Raw genomic sequence first — 16,984 nt, 5'->3', positions numbered from 1 at the left:
ATGCGTGCTGTTAAAAATATATTAAAATAAGTGTCACCTTATTTTTTATGTCTCTCAATAATTCATTGAATCAATTATATAACAATCAGTAACAATTCACTGTTCTATTCTCAAAATAAATAGCTACTGTACATTGAATACTCAGTTATCAGTCTTATAGTTATTCGCTTAGCGCCTATAATTTGAACTGTCAAAGTTATTTCATTATTTAAATATTAGTTCTTAAAACTTGGATCTTCAATACAAATATTGACTAATTATTTTTTATTTGTTCTCTTCTAAACAAACTTCTATTATTTATTTATTTGTTTTCCATCAGTAAAAACTCTGGGGAGCTAAGTTCCCTAAATCATGTTTATAACGCAATTTACCTATATTTTCAACAAAAGTAATATTTCATTCCTTCAAACATAAACAAACTAATTTTTTCTACAATTTTTACCTTACTTTTAAAAAGTAACCTTCATATAAATGTCCACAAGACCTTAAAAATCACCAGTTTCAAACATATTCTAACAAAATTACTTTGTAACCCTCCCAACAAAAAATTTGTATGGCTGTCTCTCCCTAGATATCCAAAATATCAAATAACATACGTCCTTATTACGATTGTATGTACATATTCGTATCATTTATATGAAATTTCACAAAAATTAAGCAAGAGTTTTTCCTAGGAAACATTCCTATTTACAATACTAGCAAGACAATATTCAGTTATCATTACGTTTTTATTTTACTTTTGCTACACAAATCCTAAAGTAATTTCCTCTAGTACATTTGCTCCATAATTCTGTTCTTTGGTTAAGTTATCATCATAGGTATTCTGCCTTTATTCACAGGTAACTTGCCGCAGTTAACAAAATTCCATGCTCCACGGTCCGCCGCTAACCTTTTCGTCTTCGCGTATAATCTTTCTGTTTTAATATCAGTCATTAATTGTAGTCTTCTTCGCCCCCTCCCTTTCTTTCCCGTCAACATACCCTCTACGACATTCCCTAACAAGCCATTTAGTTAACTAATCTTATAATAAACAATATTATATTCGTAATTTTTTCGAAATTCTTACGTTTCCTTCCACATCCTTAATTATCATCTCCTTTTACCCTAACTCGCATTACCCTTTAATATAAAGTGTTAAGTGCCATAAAAACAATTCAATATTTTCAATAAATAAATATAAGAAAACAAAAAAAATCAGTTTTCGTAAAAACTAATCTTGTTCATAAGCTCCTCCGTGGCTAAGCGGTTAGCGTACGCGCATATGGCGTGGGTAACCAGCGTTAGGTTCCCGGCGGTAGCTCATGTGGTTCCCATTGCACGTAAAGTTGTAGGTCCACGTCTCATATAGCATCGTTGCTGAACGGGATGTCAAACTCAAAATCAACTCAACTCAACTAAAATCTTCTTTATACCCACATTTTAAATACGGTCATGCAATATTTCTCATTTGATTTTTTCTATACTTATATTTCTATAATATAAAACATGAATTTACTTTCACTCTGACTAAATATTTTATCTTTTATTCTACATTGAAATCATTATTTTAATAATTATTAAGCAGATGATTATACTTTATCCCCAATGCTTTCATGTTTCCTGCATTTTTATTTTTTTTTATTGTTTCTGCCATAAGGTCACTTACATAAAGCTGTACAAGACGTATAATGCGATATATATTCCAAAATAATAATAATAATAATATTTAAGTCGCGAACACACTCCCTCAAATAGTGATATTGCCAATAAAAGTCCTTATAGGTGTCAATTTCAATTAAATTTAGGCATTAAAACTTTTGTCTGCACGTTATTAGTTCAATCCATAATAATAATATCACAGGTCGGGTTTTACCCAATTCTTTAGGTAACAAATATAATTCATTTCAGGACACCATAAATTACTAATAATTCGATTATCTCTCCTGCAAAAATAATTATCATACACTTGCACCTATGGCATTTTACATGTCATAAATGTTGCTAAGTGTTTCCAATATTAAAAACTCTCATCGCGAAACTGTTATATAATAACAATACTTTAAAGCCATGGCACTATTACGTAACCTTCTATCTACACGCAAAAAATATATGGCAAACTACACTTTTCCAATTAAGCTAGCCCTGCCTTAAACGTAAAACAATTCAGTTCAATTCATCACATTAACTCAACTAATTTCAATTCCACGTTATCTTACATAGCATTGCTTTTGTTTTTTCCAATTCATCAATTAACTAAAAGTTTATATTTCATATCCTCTTTCTAATAATAAATTCCAATATTTATTAAGACCATGTTGCGGTACTTCAATACTATAACGCTCGCCTCGAGTGCTTTCAATCCCTCATACAATCCCAATCCGCAACAAGTCAAATTTATGCTGCGCAAACACCGTATGTGTAGGTTTTGTCGGGGTTCTTCCGCTTCCTCCCACTTTCTCATTTCACCATTTTACTCATCTCTCATCATCTCCTTTAACCTAACCCGAATAAAACGTAAAACGTCAAACTTAAAAATTTCATTTTCTATGGCATTTATAAACTTTTATTTTTGCACCGTCTTTTGCTTTCCTTTCGTTATGTTCCAACGTTACCTCAATGTTATAACGCTCACCTTTGGTGCGTGCAATCCCTCCTTCAATTCCCAGCAAATTAACTTTGTATTAAACAACATTCTGTTAGTGGTTTTTCTTAGGGTCCTCCCACTATTTCATTCCGCCAATTGTTCAATCATCATACACTTGCCTTAATTACACGTCTCCAATAATTAACATAAAGGGGATAATCGTGGAACATTAAACTCAAACATTTCATTTTCTATGGTAATCATAAGCTTTTATCTTTCCATCGTTTCCTCCTTTCCTATGCATATGTTTCAACGGTACCTCTAGTGCCTAAGGTCTCTGATTCAATCCCTAGACATGTAACTTTCTGGTGGACAGCATCGTGACCGTAAGTTTTTTCTGCGCACTCTCATTTCACCAATTGTTCAATCATCATTCATTTGCCTTAATCGTGTTTCACTCTTAGCCTAAAGGGCATAATCGTGAGACGATAAACTCATATATTTCATTTTGTATGGCATTCATCTTTCCATCATTTCCTGATTTCCTCTCAATAAACTAGACTACACATACTATACTCATTATGTTCCCAACTAAAAGTAATCTTTTTCAAAAAATCAATTAAACATAATAAGCTCCACAGTTTTCCTCTCTTAAGTTTAAAAATAAATAAAATAATTTATTTCTTACCTCAAATCTCGAAATTCCTTCGAAAGATCTCGTAAAATCGATCCAGGAAAAAATCTAAAACAAAAATAAGAAAAATAATTTTAATATAAATTCAACACCTCCTTCACAAACACATAATATCATTCTCTATATAGCATATATATTAAAAGTTTAATAAAAATTACTTGGGTGATTTACAATTAAGTTCTATGCTATTATATAAATTTAAAAATTAATTCCACCCTCAGCTTTTCAATATTTCTCATTTATTTTTCTTAAAAGTCAACAAATAAAAATAAGCTCATGTTACAATTTACATTAAAAATGATATTATATTCCCACTTCAATTATCTATAAAAATTAAGTTCTTTCGTCATTTCTTTATAGAATAAATATAAGAAAAACAAAATTCAACTTACCTTCCAAATATAGATATTTTCTAGCAGCTAATCGGTCTTTCCACAACTCTCACGCGCAAACACACTATCCTCAAGTAAACTCTAAAATAGAAATAAGCGTGTTCTCCAAAACAACATATTTATATTTTTTCACAAATAAAAGGGTCAAACTAACGCCAAACATTTTACGCTTTCTTTTTTTTCAAATCTTAGCGTCCCCTGCAAACACTTACGTCCAATTACTGTATGTCTTAAAGCAATTTTTCTCTGTAAAAGGCAAAATTCTTTTAAAAGGCTGCCCCCTACAACTTCCCTTCAATACAAGACAAAATTTACGCAACTATCTCTCTACAAACAATAAATTCTCACATAAAAGAAACTCTTTCCCTTAAATACAACTTGTAGCGTCTAGATACTTCACAATAGCCAAAAAAAATACAATACACTTTTGTAGGTTCTGCAAAACGAAAACGAAACCAAAGGTTACCCTTTTTCAGTTTATTATCTTATTCAGCAGTGTAAGAGCCCTTTTTTCTGCCTCTGTAAGTATAGCATCATACATTGAGATTTTTTCAACTAAAAATCTAACTTTCATTCCTATTACTATGATAATAACAAAACGTGTTTTTTTTTAATGTTTCAATCATAATTTTCACTTTATTTATTCATTTTGTATTACTTCCTGTTAACATAGTGCATCAAAATATCGCACCTACCTTCAGTACATTAGTATTTTCACTTTAATTTAAACAGTTTGATTCATGTCCATAAACAAATGTTTCCTTCAAATTCTCTTCTTTCAACTATAAATTACATCATGGTCCTTCAATACTAAGACGTTCAGCTTTCGTGCTTGAAGTCTCAGCTTCAATCACAGCTTACATCATATACATATCCTAATATACACCCATTATAATCATAATCTTTTCACTAATACATTACATATCTATAATTCACGTTATACAATATTCCATCTAAGGTAACGCAGGTTCAATCCCCACCCCAACAAGTAAACTTTATGATAAACAAACACCGTGCTCGTAAATTTTCTCGCGGTTCTCCCGTTTCCACCATTTCACTCATCTCTCATTATCATCGTCTCCTTTAGCCTAACCCACACACGTATCAAAGGTGTGCGCCCTAGCTACTAGATCAGTGTAAAAAAGCATCTAAGTATTCTCATCTTGCATTTTCCTCCAACTTTCTCATTTCACCATTTTACTCATCTTTCATTATTATCGTTTCCTTTAGCTTAACCTGCAATAACCATGAAACGTAAACTCAAAAATTTCATTTTCAATATTTCAACTACAAAAATATAAGTTTGTAATTTTCGCTTTATACCCATATTATTCACTAAGTCCATGTCTCATATAGCCTCGCTATTCAAATCAACGCAAAACTAACATCAAGTCAACTCAAAATACATTCAATTCATATTGTGTTCCTTCGAATTCTCAAAGTACTTATGTTTCTTCCCAATTATTTTAATCCATTTATCACATCACTAATAAAATATTTATCTTTAATGTTTCAAACATCCATGGTTCAATCCGCAGCTCGCACCATATATATTTTCCAACATTTTAATCTATTTTTTCTCAACTATAATATATTATCTAACCAATCTTATCTCTTCTCATCTTCATCTTTTAAACTATATGGCATAAAAATTCAACTAAATTAAAACTTCAAACAAATCTATAACAACGAAATATTTAAATTTTTACTGCAAATATTAGCTTATTTTCCACGTAAGTTTCTCACACTCCTTTTCAAAACTACAAAAATCCATTCATGATAGTATCCCTAACTTCAACAATACTTTTTTTTCTTTTTTTCATTCTTTTCTCCCTCTGTTAAACCAATGGCATAATAGCATTCTTATTCGCAACCTCTCTCTCTCTCTCTCTTTTTTTTTTTTTTTAAAGCAGTACAATAGCTATTCTTTAAAGTTAACAAGAATCTTTTCCAGAAAAAGGGCTTTTTCTTTTTCATTCTATTAGGGTAGGTACCATGCTAAATGGAACATTTTTTCTGTCTAACAAGAGTTACGTTCAACTCAAAATTACAGGGGGTCTCAAGCGTCAACAATAAATGTCAGATACGTTTTCTCAAATAACTTTCACAAGTCACATTTACATGTTAACAACTCAAAAGATCTTTTTTTTTTTTAACTATTTCAATTCTTTCTTTCTTTTCTAAAAAGAGTTAGACATACAGGTGAGTCGCAAGCAACATGACGTTTTCTCATCTGCACAAAAATTCACTGTAGGTGTCAAGGTCCTTAACTATTGCCCTAACAACTTCCACGCCCATTAAAACCAACCCTTTGCTCAAAAGGAGACTACAGTTCCCATGCAATCGTATGTGCTGTCCCTCAGTATGTGGCAATGTAATAACTCTCACAAAGTGACACGTAACTATCTCATTCTTACATTCTCTCTCCTTCAGTATAATGACTGTTATCTCTCCAATTTAAACAAAATCTTTTACTCCATGGACAGCACAGTTCCCCTGCACCTCCAAAAAACCTGGGCCACACACATACAATCAGGTGTCTATGTTTCTTTCTTTAGTATATATCAAAGGGCTCTCCCCCTCCCAACATTCATCTTAAACAGTCAAAATCTTTTACTCAAAAAACGACAGTACACTTCGCCCCTCCAAAAACCTGGGTCACACGCATACAAGCAGGTGTCTATGTTTCTTTCCTTACTCTTCTCATCAAAGGGTTTTCTCCCACCCCCGCCATTCTTACCTAACATATAGCTCTGCTTTTAACAATTGTTCTTTATCCAGATTTTCCCATGTTTTCTAAATACATTAAACTAAATTATTTGACATGTCTCTCTGACTTCCAACAGTTAAAGTATTGTCCGACATCTATATGTTACATTAAATTGACATTTTCTTCTTTCTTTAATTGACAGAATGATGAAAATACGTGACAGCTCCATAAGACCATCTGTTACGTTTACAAAAGCTTCCTATTCATTAAACAAAGGTATCACGCAGCTTAGGAATGTTTACATATAGCAATACGACTACTTTACATAACAATAAAAGTACAACTAAAACTATATACAATGCTTCAAAAATCTTGCAATAAAGAATAAAGGGCAACGCTAACTTTCAAAACTATATACATAATAGCTTCAATTATTTTTGTCCTCAAAAAACGTCCGGCTTCGGCTAGATCCGCCACTGAAGTGAGTAGGCTTCCAATATTTATTTATTTTATTTATTTATTTATTAAACAACCACCAGATACAGCTCAGAGACCATTTTATACTGGATATCTAACAACAACAACAACAACAACAACAATGGAAAGGATTTGGGAAGGTATCGGCCAGGGCCTGTTTAGTAGGTACCATCCCGGCATTTCCCTGGTAGAACTGAGGAAAACCCTGGAAAACCCCAGTCAGGATGGTCGGCAGCGGGATTCGAACCCGCGACCTCCCGAATGCGAAGCCAACGCTCTGTGGACATAAGCAGGTCCGCCACTCTCAGTTTCAACAGAGGTGGAAGTTTCACATTAGATAGCCTCTGTTTTAATTAATGCTGTGTAGCAACGTTTCTCAATCTGTGCTACGCGATCCACTGCTGGGTAGTACATAGACTTATAGTGGTACGCCAGTGGAAATGATTGATAACTCCTCCTCTATAGGTACTAATTATTGTTTCCCGCAAGCCTTCAGCTCATGTACAAATTATCTGCACGCTAGTGACATCTGTTGGAATCAGACATGAGATAATAAATCTTGCGACATCTATTAACCTAACTGTAAAGTATTAGGAAGGTGACTGACAGAGCAAGTCGTCTTTTTTTTTTTTTTTTTTTACAATAGGAATTAATCTAATAGTGAAATCTGAAGTTGTTATAGATTTCTAATACTTCCGGTTCTAATACAAGACTGTAACAAAGAAGGTGGAATTTGTTTTTGGGATCTTAAATTTATATCAAAATACCGTTTCTCGCTTCTTATTACCATTTCTGCCGAATGGAATTCGGTATTGAAAGAGGAAGTAGTAGTGAATTTCTACGACTTCCGGTTTTAAAGAGTTACGTACGGCGATGGAACGCATTCCTACAACGAAGAATCTATATAAAGATAAGTTATTCGTTCTCTTTCACTTTTTTGTGGCGATCAGTTCTGAAACCATTTCCGGTTTGAACACAGTAATAACCACTTTTGACTCTAGAGTCCGCCAGAAAAATGTATCCACTATTTATCACCCTGTATCGGGATGCTGGCACTGAAAATTCAACTGAAAATTTAAGTATGTTGTAGTATGGTTTTCGTCCACCAGATGTCGGCATTGTCAATTGTTTTCAGTTAGAATTATGTTGTAGTACGGTATTTCACTCAACAGATGTCGGTACTGTCAGTACGGTTACTGAGATAAGAAAATGGCAGGAGCACGCTTGACGTTGGAGCAGTGTAACTACGTTTTGAAGTATTTTATTTGGTTTTGGAATGTCATCGAAGTGCTGCGTCAATGGAGTGGAGAGTAAACCACCAATCTGCCTAACAATAAACGCATTGTTGACAAGTTTGAGGCGCATGGAACAACGAGCGGTCGCTGTAGCTACAACGGTCAATGTATCAATGGAGACCGATGCACATGCCAATGTAATCTTCTGGCGAAGGTTCTCGAGCGTTCCAACTGGATACAATTGCCAGTGTCGATATCTGTTGGGCGAAAAAACATATTAAACATACTTAAGGTTGGTGTAAAGGGACAATTTTTGCCGATAGATGTCACTACAGTCTTCGCATCTCTCTCATGTATTTTTTTACCTTTCACGAAAATTTGCAATTTCTCTTACAAATTTCAACCTAGAGACTTCAAATTTTTAAAGGAGAAACTTCATAACCTATCGAAGGCAACAATCCGTGCCGATTTTTTATTTATAATTTTCTTCGTTGTTGAAAAGTTCCATTGTTAAAGGTTTGGATATACATTTTAACAATCAAGCCATTTCAACAATGAAGAAAATTACAAATAAAAAAATCGGCACGGATTGTTGCCTTCGATAGGTTATGAAGTTCTTTCCCTCAAAATTTGAAGTCTGTAGGTTGAAATTTATAAGAGAAATCGTGAATTGTTGTGAAAGTTAAAAAATACATGAGAGGGATACGAAGACTGTAGTGACATCTATCGGCAAAACTTGTCCCTTTACACCAACCTCCAATTTCAGGTCAATGCCAGTAGTCTATCCTGACACAGGATGACAAAAAGGGTAGGCTATCTTGACCATTTTTCTGGCGGACAATGATCAAAAAGCCATCAATGTAGAAACTGAAAGTTGTCATGAATTTCCGCCACTTCTATGCAGAGGAAATGTTTTGCAGAAGAAATGTAATAATGATTTATAATTTTGTGGTTTAAAGAAGCCGAGAGAGAGAGAGTATGGTTGGAAATTTCACGTCAAAGTTCACAAAATACATTAATCAAAGCTCGAAAGTTTTCTTTAAAAAATAAAAAAAATAAAATAAAGGAAAGTTTTTGTAACAGAATCTGTCTTGTTTGATATTCCTATTGGTCACTGTCTTGAACTGAAAAGTTCTTTACAGACAAAATTTGTCACGATTTCTATCATATGCCGCCATTTTTTTTTTCATCGAAATGACAAGGAAATATAAAACGGGAACTTTTAGAGCCATATATTACATTCGAGCTGTAACATAATGTGAATATATTATGAGAAGAACACATTTATCGCGTCACATTATTTTTATATTTTGAACAGCAGAAAATAATTTTGCTTTAAAATAATGTTTAACACATAAAGTGAGATATGAGCATCATAACGACGAAATAATCGTTGTTTTATTTTAGTAAAATATTCTATGACTTGATTAGAGTGTAACACCCCTTTTAGCATAGAATTTATGAAAGAATGCTAGTGTTTGAAGTGAGAGCTGAATCACATATTATCCGAGGCACTGACAGGAGCCTCTTTAGGATTTTAATTTGGGTATTCCCACTCCCTTGCTTATGAATACGTATACACATTTGATTGATTAATGACAGTAAGAAATTACTTTCACAGTAGTGGTTGATAAATAATTATCTATCATTAATATAAATAATGGAAAATGTATTTACTCTTTATTTATCTTTTAGCGTTTATATATTTTTCAAAATTTTTGGATAGGCCCGTGAAAACCCGGCCTATTCGCTAAAGCCACCACTTTACAGATAGGGCTGCTAAACATCCTCTGTATCCTACAATATATAAGTACGACAAAAAAAAAAAAAGCTGATAACACAATATCTACTTATTATGCATTGAATTATTAAAATTATAGTATTTAGAATGACACTCAAGTAGTAATACGTTCTCTAACTTTCATAAACCAATAATAAACCGTTTTGAATGACATTAGTTCTAGATTTCTCCGTACACATCGTTGACTTATTAGTTAACCCTTATTAGTAGTAGCATAGTTCTAGTATTAATCTTTTATTTTTATTTTTTTTTTAAAGAAATATTTTGGTATTCCATTCTAGCCTCTTTTTTCAACATCAAGGCTCCCTAAGATGACACTCTACAGTTCAAGGAGCAATGCGAACCACTGTAACGCGTTAATATTTCCATGTTCTCCCAATGTGAATCAAACCCGGAACCTCATATGCAAGCCTTCAAGTCCAGTGGTGAAAACTTGAACTGACCATGCTATATATTTTACCACGCAAAATGTTATACATTGTTGATTAATAAGTCCATGGGATTTCTCGCTGTACTTCCGTTTCCTCCCAATAAAAGAAGTAACAAAATGGATGTAAAAATCAGACACATCAATAAATTAGTACATAATACATAAATTAAAAAATACAAATTAAATTTATTTAAACAGATCATTTCTATAAGATTAGAGATAAAATAAAATACTTGGTTTCGGCCAGGATCGAACTGGGGACCTTTTGCGTATATAACAAACGTGAGAACCTCTACACTACAAAATCACCTATAGGGCCTACTTCAGACTAATATGAGTATAAGATATTATTCCAAGAATCTCTAACAGCAGTATAAAAGAAAGAAAAAAAAGATTTGTAAAGCAGACACATCAATAAATTAATACATCATAGACAATTTCAGAAATACAAATTAAATTTCTTTAAACATGATTTCTATAAGATTAGACATAAAATAAATCACATGATTTCCCCCAGGATCGAACTGGTAATCTTTTGAGTGTAAAGCAGATTTGATAACTACTTTTTTCACTTGTTTATTGCTATTAATTAATGTTACATATCAACGGAAAGTACAAAAAATAAGATTGCACATTGATACACTTTGTAGTTCCATAGTGAATACATATATATATATATATATATATATATATATATATAGTAAATAGCAAGAACTTTACATGTCAATTATAGTGCGTACCCATACAAGAGGTAATTCAGGTAATGTGCAAAGAAGTTTTTCTTTCTTGGTGGTGGGAATTTAGACTACCATATCGTAAACACAAGAAATCTTTGTACGTGTGATGTGATTGAGAAGAGCTAGGGGACAGAGTAAACCATACAACTAGGGTTGCCAACTGGCCGGTTTTTCACCGGCCTGGCCGGATATATTGCTGTTATTTTGATTAATGCCAGTGACCGGTACAAACTTCTTACCAGCTCTTTATGACCGTTTTTTTTCTCAAATTTGTATCTAGTTCGAAGCAATTTTATCTATTCAAAGCAATTTCATCTAGTTCGAAGTACATAGATTTAGAAAGTAACTTGCATTTTGTAAATCTACAACTGTCACCTTTCACCGATTAATATATTTTGTTCATCTGTTTGGATAATTTTAAAGTAATGATCAGGAAAAATTTGAAATTTACTTTTAAGGAATTTTATACATTTATTGAGAGTGAAAAAGTACTACTTAAAGCAATTTCCTGCAGTTGAAGTATAAGTTAAAGAATAAATTCCATTTTCCAAAACCGAAATTGTCACGTAAAGATTTATATACTTTTGTTCATTTGTTTCGATTCATCGGTAATTTTAAAGAAGTAGCAGTTACTGGAAAATACAATATAATTATCAATGCCGGTTTCAGTTTCTCATTTATAACACAATGTATCTATTGAGCTTATTACTGAATGTATTTAAGGATAATGGATATGTAGAATGCAGGTGCTAATGCACTTTTGTTCACGATAATACATTTCCTTCCATTGATGGGTCTGAACAGAGATACTTTACACTTAGACCTTATCATAGAGAATTTTGAGGGGGTACCGGTTTTATTATTTTCCAGTTGGCAACCCTACATACAACAGAATTTTGCTTCTCATTAGGAAAACATTTAAAATCAGGGAACAAGAGCATCTGAAAAGTAATGGATTCCATGCTTATTTTACACAAATATTGAACCATTCTTTATAGATTTTCCAAACTGAGATTGATCTATTGCAGGTCGTGAGACGGTGTTCTAAAATATCTTTTTCACGAACATAACACTGGTTGTCATCTGTAATTTGAAGGTGATGTCGTTTACCCTTAGTATCTATAATGTTATTAACAGTTCTGTACCATAACGAGCGGGCTGAGGTTGACAGAAAGGTAAATGAAACAGTCCTTCAAATACGTTGCCAATGCGCAGATAGGAATTTGGTAACTATGTGAGGACATTGGCTTGATTGTTCTTGTGGAAACAAGATGTTTCACTCTGTGAGGTAAGGTTTGGAGGCCACGGGCAGATACGTAGAAATAATTACGTATTATTACATCTTTAAATTACCAAAAGTCGTGAGGAATCTACGATAAGTTCACAGGTAGTACTCCATCATTGGTAGCTACGAGAGACGAAAGAACGGTAGTACTAAGTTGATCTCCAATGCCTTGAATGTTTTGGAATCCTCTGTAGGAGAATAAAACTTTCGTTTTACTTGTAACATGGATCAAGTTGACTCCTCCGGCACCATATGGTAAACATGGAATTGGATATTGTACTCGAAAAATCATACCTGTTCACACAAACCAGTTACCAATACTCGTAAACTTCTGAATGTAAAATGTAGGCATAGGCAAAATTTGACAGATGTACCACAACTTGGAAAAGGCATATGTATTCACAAAGTAGACACGAGATATCAATGACAGGTGACGAGATGTATGTTGTAAAACAGAGAGACATCTTCAAAATTTTTTGCTATAATCTTATCCAAATTGCAGGAAAAAGAAATGTCAAGTACTTTCGTAACCTTCACTACCTGAGGAAAATGGGTACATGCATTCGTAGAACCATTTCCTAATAGCATGAGTTTTGATTTCAGGCGATTAAGACGTGCTCCTGACTGTTCATAGTACTTGTGAACGCAATCTTCAACTAATTCTAAATCCTGTGGATCACAAAGGAAAACATGCACGTACTCAGCAAAAATATATACCTTATCAGGAACATTGCGGATAGTAAGGCAATGGATACCACGTTGGCTACCAACGTCCCATATATGGGACACAGCGGATTTTACGAGGGACCCATTCATAGACATAAACCGCCACTATAGGCCGGTCATAAGAAAATTACCTTACCGACAGACCATCTGCTAGAACGAGCCCGACTGTCTCACATATGGGACCTGGTCCTTGGTGAAAACCAATGCATCCCAAATATGAGACGTTCGTACACTTTGGAAGTATATTTTTTTTGTGTCGGTAGCGAACGTGATACGTTGCGCAATGCTATGTAGTAAGGGACAGACGGAAATTATAAAAAGAGTCATCCTTAACGGATATCCTTGCCTAACGCTGCGTTTGAGTTTAAGAGTTGTAGCCAGGAATCCATTGATTTTTAATTTCGATTGAACATCATCATACACCACGCGGATCGAACTGACAAATAAGTCTAGGACGGCCATATGCTTCAATAGTGACCACAAATAGTTGTAATCTACACAATCAAAGGCTTGGTTAAAATCTAAGGCAAGCGAAGCATGAGTTAGTAGTGTGAGTCTGAAAATTTGCAATAACATCTCGAACAGTTTGAAGTGGGTGATAAATATATATAGTTATTACTCCGACTCGTGCATATTGAAATGGTCCAGTGAGAATATCAATATAGTGGAAGAGTCTGTTGTGTAAACAACGGGCAAGCAACTTGTAACCACAATTGAGGAGAGTGATGGATCGATAACGAGTAACACTTGTAGGGTGTGCTTGCATAGGTATAAATACTGTAACGCCAGGACTTCTAAAACTGTAACACCAGACACATCAACAAAGTAGTACATCATTCAGAATATGAGAAACACAAATTAAATGTCTTTAAAAAAATAATTTCTAAAGATTTGAGATAAAGTAAAATAAATGATTAAGCCCAGGGTCGAACTTGGAACCTTCTGTGTGTAAAGCAGACCTGATAACCACTACACTACGAAACCTCCTGTATTTCTCGGTAATGTGTATAAAATATATTATTCTAAGGAGGTCCCTTGTTTAACAGCAGTAAAAAAAGGATGTGTAAAGTAGACATATCAATAAATTAATACATCATTGACAATTTGAGAAATACAAATTAAATGTCTTTAAACAGATCATTTCTATAAGGTTAGTGATAAAATAAAATACTTGGTTTCGCCCAGGATCGAACTGGGGACCTTCTGCGTGTAAAGCAGACGTGATAACCACTACACTACGAAACCAGCTGTATTTCTTGGTAACATGTGTAAAAGACAACAGCAGTTAAAAAAAGAATATGTAAAGTAGACACATCAATAAATTAATACATCATTGACAATTTGAGAAATACAAATTAAATGTCTTTAAACAGATAATTTCTATAAGGTTAGTGATAAAATAAAATACTTGGTTTCGCCCAGGATCGAACTGGGGACCTTCTGCGTGTAAAGCAGACGTGATAACCACTAAACTACGAAACCACCTGTAATTCTTGGTAACATGTGTCAAAGACAACAGCAGTAAAAAAAAAAGAATGTGTAAAGTAGACACATCAATAAATTAATACATCATTGACAATTTGAGAAATACAAATTAAATGTCTTTAAACAGATCATTTCTATAAGGTTAGTGATAAAATAAAATAATTGGTTTCGCCCAGGATCGAACTGAGGACCTTCTGCGTGTACAGCAAACGTGATAACCACTACACTACGAAACCACCTGTGTTTCATGGTAACATGTGTAAAAGACAACAGCAGTAAAAAAAAGAATATGTAAAGTAGACACATCAATAAATTAATACATCATTGACAATTTGAGAAATACAAATTAAATGTCTTTAAACATGTAATTTCTATAAGGTTAGTGATAAAATAAAATACTTGGTTTCGCCCAGGCTGGAACTGAGGACCTTCTGCGTGTAAAGCAGACGTGATAACCACTACACTACGAAACCACCTGTAATTCTTGGTAACATGTGTAAAAGACAACAGCAGTAAAAAAAGAATGTGCAAAGTAGACACATCAATAAATTAATACATCATTGACAATTTGAGAAATACAAATTAAATGTCTTTAAACAGATCATTTCTATAAGGTTAGTGATAAAATAAAACACATGGTTTCGCCCAGGATCGAACTGGGGACCTTCTGCGTGTAAAGCAGACGTGATAACCACTACACTACGAAACCAACTGTATTTCTTAGTAACATGTGTAAAAGACAAAAGCAGTTAAAAAAAGAATATGTAAAGTAGACACATCAATAAATTAATACATCATTGACAATTTGAGAAATACAAATTAAATGTCTTTAAACAGATCATTTCTATAAGGTTAGTGATAAAATAAAATACTTGGTTTCGCCCAGGATCGAACTGGGGGCCTTCTGTGTGTAAAGCAGACCTGATAACCACTACACTACGAAACCTCCTCTATTTCTCGGTAATGTGTGTAAAAGATATTATTCTAAGGAGGTCCCTTGTTTAACAGCAGTAAAAAAAGGATGTGTAAAGTAGACATATCAATAAATTAATACATCATTGACAATTTGAGAAATACAAATTAAATGTCTTTAAACAGATCATTTCTATAAGGTTAGTGATAAAATAAAATAATTGGTTTCGCCCAGGATCGAACTGGGAACCTTCTGCGTGTAAAGCAGACGTGATAACCACTACACTACGAAACCACCTGTAATTCTTGGTAACATGTGTAAAAGACAACAGCAGTAAAAAAAAAGAATGTGTAAAGTAGACACATCAATAAATTAATACATCATTGACAATTTGAGAAATACAAATTAAATGCCTTTAAACAGATAATTTCTATAAGGTTAGTGATAAAATAAAATACTTGGTTTCGCCCAGGATCGAACTGAGGACCTTCTGCGTGTAAAGCAGACGTGATAACCACTACACTACGAAACCAACTGTATTTCTTGGTAACATGTGTAAAAGACAAAAGCAGTAAAAAAAAAAAAAAAAAAGAATATGTAAAGTAGACACATCAATAAATTAATACATCATTGTCAATTTGAGAAATGCAAATTAACTGTCTTTAAACAGATAATTTCTATAAGGTTAGTGATAAAATAAAATACTTGGTTTCGCTCAGTGTGGAACTTGGTACCATCTGCGTGTATTTGAGACGTTATAGTTACGAAACCACTGCTAGTTTTATGGCTAATTTTATGAGGAAATGTGTTCAATTGTATTCTTTACCCCGAGATCTTTGCCATATATCATCCACGTCATCTATCACCTCATGTTTATCCATCATACGCACAGTGATTACCAACTAATAAGGGCCTCCGCTGTCTTCATCAGTTCCTGAGTGGCCCCAGGAACAGAAGATAACTGCATCTGTCCACTAACAAAACCTCGTGATATGGCGTCTAGTGCAATTCATTCATTATCATTTCATCATATCGTCCTTTCAGTTAATATATTATGATTTCTACTTCGTTACTAGCCTTTTCCCGTTATATATAATATTGTTCTACTTTTCACTTATATACTCATTATGCACCTATCGCCTTATATATTTGTTTTGTGTACCTATTACCTTTTGTTATTATTGTTATTGTTTAGTTATCGTTCCTTTGATTAATCATTATCAATATTGTATATATGTATAAATTATTTAATAAATTAGTTCTTAATGAATAAAGAAAAATTACATAGACCTACTATAATATTATGGAGTCCAAAATGTTTATGCACCACTCCCCCGAATAAAGGACAAAACCCTTTAACCGGATAAACGGCGAAATATATATATATATATTCTTTTATTAAGAAAAAAATACAAGTTCGGAAATATTGCATGTCTCAATCAGTTTATTGTTTGGGGATAAATGTGAGGACTATCGTAATACACCAGGTGAATTAATAAATCAATAATGGTGGATTTAAAATTGAAAGAAACCGAA

At 33.3% G+C, this 16,984-nt stretch overlaps 8 non-coding genes across 8 annotated transcripts; all 8 read right to left on the bottom strand.

Moving 5' to 3' along the window:
- Positions 1-14,222: 14,222 nt before the first annotated feature.
- TRNAV-UAC (transfer RNA valine (anticodon UAC)) lies at positions 14,223-14,295 on the bottom strand. Its single transcript has one exon. It is a non-coding gene; the product is annotated as a tRNA-Val (tRNA).
- Positions 14,296-14,459: 164 nt separating this feature from the next.
- TRNAV-UAC (transfer RNA valine (anticodon UAC)) lies at positions 14,460-14,532 on the bottom strand. The gene has a single exon. It is a non-coding gene; the product is annotated as a tRNA-Val (tRNA).
- A 166-nt stretch (positions 14,533-14,698) lies between these two features.
- TRNAV-UAC (transfer RNA valine (anticodon UAC)) lies at positions 14,699-14,771 on the bottom strand. Its single transcript has one exon. It is a non-coding gene; the product is annotated as a tRNA-Val (tRNA).
- A 164-nt stretch (positions 14,772-14,935) lies between these two features.
- TRNAV-UAC (transfer RNA valine (anticodon UAC)) lies at positions 14,936-15,008 on the bottom strand. Its single transcript has one exon. It is a non-coding gene; the product is annotated as a tRNA-Val (tRNA).
- Positions 15,009-15,171: 163 nt separating this feature from the next.
- Positions 15,172-15,244, bottom strand: TRNAV-UAC (transfer RNA valine (anticodon UAC)). Its single transcript has one exon. It is a non-coding gene; the product is annotated as a tRNA-Val (tRNA).
- A 164-nt stretch (positions 15,245-15,408) lies between these two features.
- On the bottom strand, positions 15,409-15,481 carry TRNAV-UAC (transfer RNA valine (anticodon UAC)). The gene has a single exon. It is a non-coding gene; the product is annotated as a tRNA-Val (tRNA).
- Positions 15,482-15,669: 188 nt separating this feature from the next.
- TRNAV-UAC (transfer RNA valine (anticodon UAC)) lies at positions 15,670-15,742 on the bottom strand. Its single transcript has one exon. It is a non-coding gene; the product is annotated as a tRNA-Val (tRNA).
- A 165-nt stretch (positions 15,743-15,907) lies between these two features.
- Positions 15,908-15,980, bottom strand: TRNAV-UAC (transfer RNA valine (anticodon UAC)). The gene has a single exon. It is a non-coding gene; the product is annotated as a tRNA-Val (tRNA).
- Positions 15,981-16,984: the final 1,004 nt, after the last annotated feature.

This window comes from Thermobia domestica, chromosome 13, assembly GCF_964235325.1.
Source record: "Thermobia domestica chromosome 13, izTheDome1.hap1.1, whole genome shotgun sequence".
In the NCBI taxonomy this organism is placed as follows: domain Eukaryota; kingdom Metazoa; phylum Arthropoda; class Insecta; order Zygentoma; family Lepismatidae; genus Thermobia; species Thermobia domestica.
This window is presented reverse-complemented; position numbering and strand designations above follow the sequence as displayed.